The sequence below is a fragment of the Stegostoma tigrinum genome, chromosome 34 (assembly GCF_030684315.1).
Source record: "Stegostoma tigrinum isolate sSteTig4 chromosome 34, sSteTig4.hap1, whole genome shotgun sequence".
In the NCBI taxonomy this organism is placed as follows: domain Eukaryota; kingdom Metazoa; phylum Chordata; class Chondrichthyes; order Orectolobiformes; family Stegostomatidae; genus Stegostoma; species Stegostoma tigrinum.
In genome coordinates this window covers 20,557,954-20,570,145 of record NC_081387.1, presented here as the reverse complement: position 1 = coordinate 20,570,145, position 12,192 = coordinate 20,557,954, and the positions used below count along the sequence as shown (strand labels likewise).

At 46.7% G+C, this 12,192-nt stretch overlaps 1 protein-coding gene across 1 annotated transcript in view; it reads left to right on the top strand.

Moving 5' to 3' along the window:
• slc44a4 (solute carrier family 44 member 4) overlaps nucleotides 1–12,192 on the top strand; it is an 82,917-nt gene that overhangs the window by 17,849 nt on the left and 52,876 nt on the right. The window lies entirely within an intron of this gene.

The window sequence follows — 12,192 nt, the reverse complement described above, 5'->3', positions numbered from 1 at the left end:
TGTTAGACGAGATGTTTTAAGCTGCGGGCCCCATTCTCCCCCCTTGGGCACTGCCTTGAAGAAAAAGGTGTCCTGGGCCAATATCCATCCCTCAGGCCACGCCGACCTAAAGGAAGCAGGATCCTTGTCACAAGTCTGTGGGATCTTGCTGTGCGTTGCATTTCCTGCAAGAGTGACCATGCTCCGCAGAGACCGTGCAAGTTGCTAGAGGACTGCAAGTCTTTTCTCGTCGTGAGCATGAATACGTAGATTGCAAATCCCCTTCTTTGTCAAGAAATGTCTCCTCATCTCTGCCTTAAGTGGTCTATCCCGAATCCTCAGACTGTGACCCTGGTTCGAGACATACCCACCGTGGGGAACATCCTCCCTGCATCTCCCCTGTCCAGTCCCGTTAAAATGTTAAGTCTGAATGAGATTCCACTGTTTCCCCCCTCCCCCCACATCTGTCTGAACTCTCGCAAAATCAATCCCAACCTAATCAAGTGCTCCTCACAACAGACCCACTATCTGTGCAATCACTATTCCCAAGTTACAAGTAGCTCTTTCCTGTGAAGTTTCCTTCAGGTGAAAAGTGTTTTTAAAATCACAATGTCCGTGGCAACAGTTCGTTTGTTACTACATTTACACCAAATGCCAGTTATACAAAAATTAGGTGTCAGTAAGATCATGGCTGATTCCACTTCCTCAGAGTCCACTTTCCCTATAACCCTTGATTCCCTGACTGAAATTCCTCATCTCGCCACCTTAAATACACACCGACAACACAAGCACAGCTCTCTGGCAAGGAGTTCCAAACGACACTCCCAATCCTAAAAGAAAAAAATTCTCATCTTGGTCTTCAGTTGGCTTCCCTTTATTCTGAGACAATGCTGTGTGGTCCTAGATACTCTGGTGACTGGACTCATCATCATCATCTCAGCATTTACCTTGTAAAGCCCCTTAATCCTATGTTTCCAAGAGATCTCCTCTCATCCTTAACTCTGTAGTGAGTAGAGTCCCAGATTGTTTGCTTAATCCTTGCTGATACGACAAACCCTCCATACCAAGGGTCATCCTGGTGAACCTTCCCTGAACCAGGCTGATTCAACCTGTCTCTGCCTCCCTAACCTGTTCTTCCTCTCACCCATCCCTTCCTCCCACCCCAAGCTGCACCTCCATCTCCTACCTACTAACCTCATCCCACCTCCTTGACCTGTCCGTCTTCCCTGGACTGACCTATCCCCTCCGTACCTCCCCACCTATACTCTCCTCTCCACCTATCTTCTTTTCTCTCCATCTTCGGTCCGCCTCCCCCTCTCTCCCTATTTATTCCAGAACCCTCACCCCATCCCCCTCTCTGGGTCTAGGCCCGAAACGTCAGCTTTTGTGCTCCTGAGATGCTGCTGGGCCTGCTGTGTTCATCCAGCCTCACATTTTATTATCTTGGATTCTCCAGCATCTGCAGTTCCCATTATCACTGATTGTGGGGCTGGTGGGTTTGTTGTGAGGAGCAATTGATTAGGTTGGGATTGTTTTTGCGAGAGTTCAGACAAACGTTGGGGGGGGGGGGGAGATGGTGGTGACGGTGGTTCTCATTCAGACTTAACATTTTAACAGGACTGGACAAGGTAGATGCAGGGACGGTGTTCCCAATGGTGGGTGTGTCTAGAACCAGGGTCACAGTCTGAGGAGTTGGGGTAGACCACTTAAGGCAGAGATGAGGAGACATTCCTTCACCCAGAGGGTGGTGAGCCATGGATTCATTACCAAAACATTAAATGTATTCAAGAAATGACTAGACACAGCACTTGGGCTAAATGGGATCAAAGGCTATGGGGAGAAAGGGAGATTAGCTATGGAGTTGGCCGATGACCCATGATCATGAAGAATGGGGCAGGCTTGAAGGGCTGAATGGCCTCCTCTGACTTTCTATGTTTCTATGAACTGTCTGCAATGAAATAATTTCTTTCCTTTTTAAATAACAGGACCAAAACTGCTCACTGTTATTCAGATGTGGTCTCTCCAGCACCTTGTACAGTTTCAGTAAGAGTTCCTCAATCCATATATAGCAACCCCTCTTTTACATTGGGCCAACATTCCAGTTAGCTGTTCTGGTTACCTGTTGCAGCTGTCTACTAGCTTTGTATTTTGTGGCAAGTGCTGAGTTATTTTGTGTTGCAGCTTTCTGCGGATTTTCTCCTGTTAGTTGGGTGGGCAAAATCCATGCCCAGTAGGCCCTACAATCTTAGCAGCATCAAGTCTGAGCAGTGGTCACTGCTCAGACAGGCAGTCACTGGAGAACAAGCATCTTTTGGAGGCTGTAGTTGGGAGGTCAGTCCAGGCTATCAGGGAGGCATGTTGGCAGGTACCAGTTGGGTAGGGGGCTGTGGTTGGGAGACCAGCTGTAGTACAATCTTACAGGGGATGCAGCTGTTTGGAATAGGAGCTCTCAAGAATGCACCATGCCCCCCACCTACTTTGCTCGACACCAGCATAGCCAGTAATAAACACCAGGATACATGTGACATGGACCTGCTGCTATGGTGGGTGAAATAGTAGTGGGGCAAAGTAAGGCGCATGCATGGTCATTAATTGTCCACGTAAGAGCTTCAGTATCCCCAAGAGCATATGGGCTGTCCAACACCTCCATCCCATGTAAAAGGAGGCAGGTGAGTAGGCTGTACACTGGATTTTGGATCTGAGAGGAACAGGATGCAGTTCATTTTGAAATGATCTGTGGTGAATAAAACAGTCAATAAATGGACAGAACTGAACTAATCACAAAATTATGCTGCTGGCATTGAGAGTGATGGTGTTTTTTTTTTGTAACAAAACTGTTCTTAGCAATGCCTTTTCACCTGAAGGGAATTTCTCATCAAGCAGCTAGCTATAACTGGAAGAGGACTCTTGTAGTGCAGTGGTAGATTTCCCTACCTCTGATCCAGGAAGCCTGAGTTCAAATCCAGTGGTGTGTAGTAATATCTCTGAACAGATTGGTTAGAAAATATAGACCTGTAACATGGGGAATTTTTGTGTGAACAGTTGTGTTAGAGAAAACTTCAGTGTCTGTAATAATACTCACCTGTCAAGAGAGACTGTGTATGTCTTTCATGACCTTACGATACCCCACTGTTTTACATGTGTTCCCGTGTGAAGTGTAGTCACTGCTGCAGGAAATGTACAAACTGACAGCACACCACCCTACCAACCTCCGGATACAACGCATTATCCTCCGACACTTCCGCCATTTACAATCCGACCCCACCACCCAAGACATTTTTCCATCCCCTCCCCTGTCTGCTTTCCGGAGAGACCACTCTCTCCGTGACTCCCTTGTTCGCTCCACACTGCCCTCCAACCCCACCACACCCGGCACCTTCCCCTGCAACCGCAGGAAATGCTACACTTGTCCCCACACCTCCTCCCTCACCCCCATCCCAGGCCCCAAGATGACATTCCACATTAAGCAGAGGTTCACCTGCACATCTGCCAATGTGGTATACTGCATCCACTGTACCCGGTGCGGCTTCCTCTACATTGGGGAAACCAAGCGGAGGCTTGGGGACCGCTTTGCAGAACACCTCCGCTCAGTTCGCAACAAACAACTGCACCTCCCAGTCGCAAACCATTTCCACTCCCCCTCCCATTCTCGAGATGACATGTCCATCATGGGCCTCCTGCACTGCCACAATGATGCCACCCGAAGGTTGCAGGAACAGCAACTCATATTCCGCCTGGGAACCCTGCAGCCATATGGTATCAATGTGGACTTCACCAGTTTCAAAATCTCCCCTTCCCCTACTGCATCCCTAAACCAGCCCAGTGCATCCCCTCCCCCCACTGCACCACACAACCAGCCCAGCTCTTCCCCCCCCACCCACTGCACCCCAAAACCAGTCCAACCTGTCTCTGCCTCCCTAACCGGTTCTTCCTCTCACCCATCCCTTCCTCCCACCCCAAGCCGCACCCCCAGCTACCTACTAACCTCATCCCACCTCCTTGACCTGTCCGTCTTCCCTGGACTGACCTATCCCCTCCCTACCTCCCCACCTACACCCTCTCCACCTATCTTCTTTACTCTCCATCTTCGGTCCGCCTCCCCCTCTCTCCCTATTTATTCCAGTTCCCTCCCCCCATCCCCCTCTCTGATGAAGGGTCTAGGCCTGAAACGTCAGCTTTTGTGCTCCCGAGATGCTGCTTGGCCTGCTGTGTTCATCCAGCCTCACATTTTATTATCTTACAAACTGACAGACCCTGGTTATTACTATCTCTGGTTATTTCAGCAGTGTCATTTGCAGGATAGATATTGACACAGAACTGGGGAAGAATGCCCCAGTGGGTTTTGTCTTGCATCTACACAGGAAGAGGCCGGTGTCGTCTCTTTTTTTATTAAAAAAAATGGCATTGCTGGCAGTGCAGAACTCCTCCTCCTCCTCCTTTTTTAGTACTGTGCTCGGGGTAGCTTGAATTGTAAGCTTGAGCTTTTCTTTCACCTTTTTTCCCTTTCTCCCTCCCCCCCCCCCCCCCCCCCACCCCAAACACCCTCATTTCCTATCAGTTTACACTCCACTCCACTCCACTCCTTTTCCCTTTTCTTCTGACAAACTCTGTCAGCATTAACCTTCTACTATTTTCACCCTGCAGCTTCCCCTCTAAATGTATCCAGCCACATCAACCATTCTGTTTGGACAAGGTCTCACTCTTCCACATTCTGGGTTAAGAGTTTCCTTCTGAATGCGCAGTTGGACTTATTAGTGACTTCCTTACATTGAAGTCCCTCAACCCTGATTTTTGTCAGCGATTGCAAAAATCATCTCCACTTCTAACCAGTCAAACTCTTTTCATAATCAGGAAGAACCGGGTTATCTGTCACTTGTATTACGGTGGCTGTTATATCAGTGGTGAACAGTGCATAATTAAATGTACTTATGCAAATAGTTATATAATACTTTATCACTAGTTATCTCCAGGAAGTTTGATAACTTTTTAGATCAAAGAGCAACATCAATTTTAAAAAACAGCCTGGTGAGAGAGAGAATACAAAGGTTCCTTTAAAGAGCAAAAAGCCATAGTGATGTTGGCAACCTTGCCATCTAAGGCAGGAGCACGCATAGCTTGTAGGTTGAGTGTTTGAGGGTCATGGCAGGGTAGATGCCTAATTGACCTTCGAATAATCAAGTTTCACAGCATTGAGCATTCCTGTGATCCGAGATTACTAGGAAGATAAATGGCCTTGGAAATTGCAATTGAGATTATCAGCACTGAAAGCGTGGAAAGACCGGGGCTCCTTCCTCCAGTAGGAGAAAAGGATGGGTTGGGATTCTTAAAGGGGGTAGGGGTCTTTAAACTTAGAAAGGCATTAGGGGGTTAGATATTGACGAGGTGTTGCCACGGTAAGGTCAGAACAGAGCTAAAGGCTATCAATGTAAGAAAGTCACTAATAAATAAATCCAATAGAAACTTCAAATTCAAACTTGTTTAGCCAGATAATGATGTCGATATGGAACCAGGTGTGACAGGGAGTGGTTCTAGATAGTCAGTCGTAGAATCCCTAAAGGGAAATAAAGACCATTTGGATACCCGGCACATCCCTGGACAATTTTTTGCCTGGCCAACCCACCTAACCGGCACATCTTTGGTCTATGGGAGGAAATTGGAGCAACCATTTAAAAGGAAGCCAGAAAAGTATGTAAAGCAAAAAGGAATAGAATGGTCTCTTGATGACATAAGAGGCTTATGTGAGTAATAAACATCAGCACACCAGATGGGTCAAAGAGCCTGCTGAGTTGTAAATATTTTTGCAACACTAAGTGCAGCTTTAAGTTGATATGTTTAAAAGTAAAACCTCTCCTACCCTGTTAAGCCTAGTTTATAGGACAATACAGTTTGCAGAGTGATAGAAGGCAAGAAATATTCGTGTTTTTTGCCCTCATCTAAAGTACACAGGTTACAGAAGTGTAACTCCCAAAAACACATTGCTGGAGATCTGAAATTTCAAAAGAATCACATTGCTGCATATGAGGTTAGGAGGTGGTGTCTGCAGATAAGTTTTATAGTGTTGTACAGCATGGAAACAGACCCTTCATTCCAAACAGTCCATGCTGACAATAGTTCCACCTGTCTGCATTTGGTCCATATCCTTCCAGACCTTTGTTATTCATGTATTTATCCAAATGTCTGGAAGTTCATGATACACACGAACCACATTTTTAAAAAAAAAGGGTCTTTTTTCTTAATCTTTCTCCTCTCATCTTTTAAAACTCATTTTTAAAATAAGAGTTTCAGCTTTGTATCCTAGGCTGGGACAATTTGGAGGGATATTGGGGTTTGAGCAATTAGGGATGGATAGGATAGGTCTGCGAAAGGCTGGGAGGGGTTAGATGACTGAGTCTACGCACACCAGATGGAGTGGAGATCAGACAAGAAAAGATGTAACTTTTTGAACAGGCCTGTGCTGTTGTGTACAAGGTAAACTAAGAGCCAAAGCGCGCAGAGAGGAGGGAAACAGTTGATGCTATTAAGTTGTTGTGGCTCAGCATTGCTGAATTGAAAAGTACAAATCGTGGAGTTTATCTTGAGCTTCTCTGTTACTGTGTAGCTGACCTACAACCGAGAACGTCTGCCTATCTTGTGCTTCTGATGTTCATTTTGAACAAGTCCTAAGTGTTTTGGTCACGTCCTCCTTGTTCACCCAGTGGGAGGTTTGAGGAAATGGACCCTGCTTGTGTGTGTGGTTTTGGGCACATTTTTTTCCCCTGTGCAGATGAGGTACCAGTGGGCCCCATTGCTGGCCACTCAGATTTGTCGCTGGTCTAACTTGGTTGTCACAGAAGACTGAAAGGGCAGGGAGAGACCATTCAGCCCATTGAGTCAGCACTGACCTTCCAAAGAGCCTCCCACCACCACAACCCTGTATTTCCCATGGCCAATCTACCTAACCTGCACATCTTTGTGACTGTGGGAGGAAACTTGCACAGACATTGGGAGAACGTATGAATGCCACGCTGACAGGTGCTCCAAAGATTCAAATCGAACCCAGGTCCCTGGCGCTGTGAGGCAGCAGTGCTGACCATTGTGCTGCTGTGGAAGAGAGCGCGGCGAAGATTAACAAAGACTGCTGCCAGGACTTGGAAAACTGCAACTTTTGAATAATGATTGAAAGGGCTAGGGTTGTTTGTTTTTCACCCTTGGGGAATGGGAGGCTGTGAGGTGACTTTTTGGAGAGGAGCAAAATTAACGAGGCACTTGGATTGAGTGGGCAAGGAAGACTTGTTACCCTTCAGTGGAGGGTCAGTCACCAGGGGGCCTGTACTGAAGGTGAACCAGAGAAGGGAATCAGTGGGGAGGGCTCTCTTGGTGACATCTACTGCCACACCATCCTCTGGGTTGAGAAGCTTTGATATAAGCCCTGCCCCCTACAGAGGTATGTCTAAACAGGCTGAGGGAATAATTTAGGAAAGATTAGAGTATGCCAGGAAAAGCCCAAGACAAAAGTAGAAATTGCTGGGGGTGTGGGGAGGGCACTCTGTCAGTGGAGAGGGAAAAACAGTCAACGTTTCAGGTCCACTCACACTTCTTCAGAACATGGATGAGAGCCTTTGCATCAAAAGAGAACTGAGAATGCTGTAAATTAGATGCAAAAACATTGTCGAAAATTGCTGGAAAAGCTTAACAGGTCTGGCAGCATCTTTGGAGAGAAACCAGAGATAAAATTTAAAGTCGAGTGACCCATCCTCCGAATGAGACCTGCTGAGCTCTTCCAGCTATGACCAAGTGTAGAGCTGTTTGAACGCAGCAGGCCAAGCAGCATCAGGAACAGGAAGGCTGATGTTTCGGGCTTAGACCCTTCTTCAGAAATGGGGGAGGGGGAGGGGTATCTGAAAGAAATAGGGAGAGACGGGGAGGCGGATAGAGAAGATCAATGGGGAGGAGACAGATAGGTCAAAGAGGCAGGGATGGAGCCAGTAAAGGTTTGTAGATAGGGAGGAGATAGGTCAGTCTAGGGAGGATGGACAGGTCAAGGAGGTGGGATGAAGTTAGTAGGTAGGAGATTGGGAGGTGGGGATGAGCTGGGCTGGTTGTAGGATGTGGTGGGGGAGGGGAGACTTTTGAAGCTTGCGAAGTCTGCTCCACACTCCCGTCCAGCCCCACCACACCCAAAACTTATCCCTGCAAAAGCAGGAAGTGCTACACCTCACCACTAGCCCAGGCCACAAGGAGACTTTCCAAATCAAGTAGATGTTCACCTGCACATCTGCTAATGTGGTATACTGCATCCACTGTTCCCATTGTGGCCTCCGTTGCATCAGGGAAACCAAACGGAGGCTTGGGGACTGCTTTTCAGAGCACCTACGGTCGATTTGCAATAAACTGCACCTCCCAGTCATGAACCATTTCAACTTTTTTCCCCCCACCCCCCATTCCTCAAACGATATGTCCATCCTAGGCCTCCTGCAGTGCCAAACTGATCCTACCTGAAGGTTGCAGGAACAGCAACTCAATGTGGACATCCCCACCTCCTTGACCTGTCTGTCTCCTCAACACCTACCTTCTCTATCCACCTCCTCCTCTCTCACTATTTATTTCAGAACCCCTCTTTCCCCTCCCCGATTTTTCTGAAGGAGGGTCTAGGTCCAAAATGTCAGCCTTCCTGCTCCTCTGATGCTGCTTGGCCTGCTGTGTTCATCCAGCTCTACACCTTGTTATCTTGGATTCTCCAGCATCTGCAGTTCCTACTGTCTGAGCTATTCAAGCAACGTTTTTGTTTTGTGAGGAAAATCTTCCTCACACAGGGAGTGGTGTCTGTGACTTTTTCTTCTTCTGTTTCATGGCCAAAGCAGCAACCCTGAACTTATTTCCAAAGTCAGCAGGTTTATTTGAAATCACAAGCTTTTGGAGCGCAGACCTTTCGATAGGTGCAGGGAGAGGAGAACACATAGACGGTGTTTCTGGGCTGAGAGCTCAAAATATCGTACAACTGATGTGAGTGGAGTGAACAAGCCTAAATTAGCTGATTTACTGCCTCCTGGGGAGTCTTTAACCATTCATACATTCCTGCATTGTAGAAATTGCAGAAGCAGGGTTTGGAGACCTTCCTTAGAAAGGCGATGCAAGTCTTGATTGATTTTAATGTGCAAGTTCCAGAGTCTGTTTCAGGTCACTGCCCTGAGATAATTAAAGGGTCCATCACTGTTTGTGTAACTTATCAAACTTCAGGTCAAGTGATAGGAATATACAAAAGGTGACATCTCCAGTCAGATACTGAATTGTAGGTGTGAGGCCATGTCTAGAATCTGTTTCAGAATTTTAGTCCAGAGTTCGGCGGTGAGATCTATTCTGAAAGCAGGAATTTATAAAACGCCACTTGACTGTGTGGCTACAAATTATTTCTTGAACAAAATAGAATGTATCTGCAAACAAACATCTTGGATGAAATGATTCACCCCATAAGTTTGTGTTTGGCTCCCACAATCTTGCACCCCCTCTCTCTCTCACCCCCTTGTTAATTGTATAAACAATTCAAGTGCTGTCCAAAAAATTCTAAAGGAATTCAGGACTTGAGTGAGATATGTTAGTCACACAGCTGCGCTAACTTCACCTCCACTGTCCCACCCTCTTTTCCTGGGTAACTGTGCAGGTCCTAATGTACATTTTTGAGCTTTGGGATGTAGTTGGTTCCAGATGCAGCAGGACCTGAAACAAAAACAGAAATTGCTGGAGACACGCAGCAGGTCTGGTGGCATCTGTGGGGAGCAAGCAGGGTTAACACTTCTAATCCAGTGACTCTTCTTCAGAACAGAAAGATCTAACTTTGGATTTAGAAGCTGGTGGCAACTGGGGTCTAAAGTCCTGAGGTTACTGAGGAATTTAAATAAAAAGAAAATACCAGGAATGCTCAAGATATAAAACAAAGCACTAAATTCCAGAAAAATTCTGAAGAAAAGTCATACTAGATGGAAAATGTTAACCAGAGACAAAGAAACTGCAGATGCTGGAAAAACCTAGCAAGCCAGGCAGCATCTGGAGGAGGCGAAGTTACCATTTTGGGTGTTACCCTTCAGGACTGAGTTAACCATTTGCTTCTCTCTTCAGCGGCTGAAGCCTCTCCTGTATCGATGCCAAGGAATTTTACCATGAATCCAGAACTGGGAGATGTAATGTTCACCAGAAAGATAGACTTGTGCACCTTTTGATGCCTTTCCAAAATGAAATGTAGGAAGTCCACAAACAACAGTTGTGATTTTTGATTTACAGAATCTCTAAAGTATGGAAGTAGGCCATTAATCCTGTTGAATCCACACCAACCCTCAGAGCATCCCAACCAGATTGATGCTTCCTACCCTGTCCGTCAAAGCCTGCATTTCCCATGGCCAATTCACTTATCCCTGTACGCTATGGACAATCATTAGCATGACCAAACCACCTAGCTGCACATGTTTGGCCTGCAGGAGGAAACTAAAGCACCTGGAGGAAACCCACACAGACACAGAATGCGCAAACTCCACACAGTCATCTGCAGGTAGAATTGAACCAGAGTTCCTGGTGCTGTGAGGCAGCAGTGCGAACCACTGAGCCACCATGATGATGACCAGATAATCCTTGGGGTTTTTTCAAATATTTAAGTGCTGGCCTAACCGTATGCCCACATCCTTTATCACCCATTTCCCATTGCTCATGAGGTGATGGAGGTCTGTTGCTTTGAATGACTGCAGCTTTGGAGGTGTAGGTACACCCAGAGTGCTGTTTGGAAAGGAGTTCAAGGATCACAGGATATAGATTGGCCAGGACACTGGGGATAGTTCTCCATATAGGGCATGGGCCTACCAACATTAATGGAGCTGAGGTGGAGATAGTTGAGAGTGCCAAGTTCCTAGGTGTTGTGATAACCAACAATCTGTCCTAGACCCCCCCCCCCCCCCCCACCTGCCATATTGAAGCAATGGTCAAGAAGGCACTATTGCTACTCCTACTTTTACTTCCTCAGGAGGCTAAGGAAATTTGGCTGGTCTATAAGGACTCTCTCTAACTTTTAGAATGCATGCTATGGTGCATGTATATCTGGGTGCATCAGGGCTTGGTACAGCAACTACTCTGCCCAGGACTCTCTAAGAAACTATAGAGAGCTGTGAACGCAGCCCAGTCCATGATGCAAGCCAACCTCCCATCCACTGATTCCATCTGCATTTCTGGCTGTCTCTGAAAGGTAGTCAACATCATCGACCATTCCCACCAGTTACTGATGTCTTCTAGCCTCTTCTAACAGGCTGAGAATACAAAAACTTAAGCACCGGTACCAACAGATTCAAGAACATTGGGTGCAACTTTTTGTCAGGACTCAGTGTTGACCTTCCTGCTCCTGAGATGCTGTCTGACCTGCCTTGCTCCTCCAGCACCACATTTATTGACTAGCTTCCAGCGTCTTCTGTCCTTACTGACTCCTTCCCCATTGCTGTTTGATGGACCTCTCAAATTTAATGTTTTTGGTTCTTGTTTTTGCACGTATTCTTTGCAGCCGGAACTTTGCATTCCTGGTTCTATCACTCTATCTTCGTATACTGTGATCCGCAGGTGAAACAACACTTTTCACTGTACCTAGGTGAATGTGATAATAAATCAAGACTTTCTCTTTCTTGAAACGGTAACGTGGGATCTTGTGCCTCCAGGCAAGAGAGCAGTCAGGACAACTTCTGACAACTCATCTGAAAGATTCCCCTCCGTGTTGCATTGTGATTGTCATCCGGTGCTACAGTCTCCAACCCACGCACGGGAATTCCTTCCCTCAACCTCTTGGATTCTGTCTCCCAGCCTGCTGCTGTAAAGCAGGGAGAGGCAACAACATGGAGTGGAGACTGTGGTCAGGCCTGCTACAATCGCCGAATGACTTCCCCCATTATGTCTTTTCATGCTGTGTGCGCTTTCATCTGGTGTTGAATAGTGTGGGTTTTGCTTGTGCGCTCAGCCTTTCCCCAGTTAACACTTGAGCTCTCTCATTGAGCGCAACCGCTGTCATTGTTAATTGAGCAGCCTTGCGGAACTGCACTGTTTATGCTGCATACCTGCTTCGAAAGGTAACAGTAAACCCGATTTGTTCTGATTAATTTTTAAACCAGAAGCATGTCCTGGAAAGCTTCCCTTGACTTGAATTTCTAAAGGAGTCACTGCACAGCGTGAATGCACAAGTCTACGCGTGTCAGTACGCTCTGTTTTTTGTGT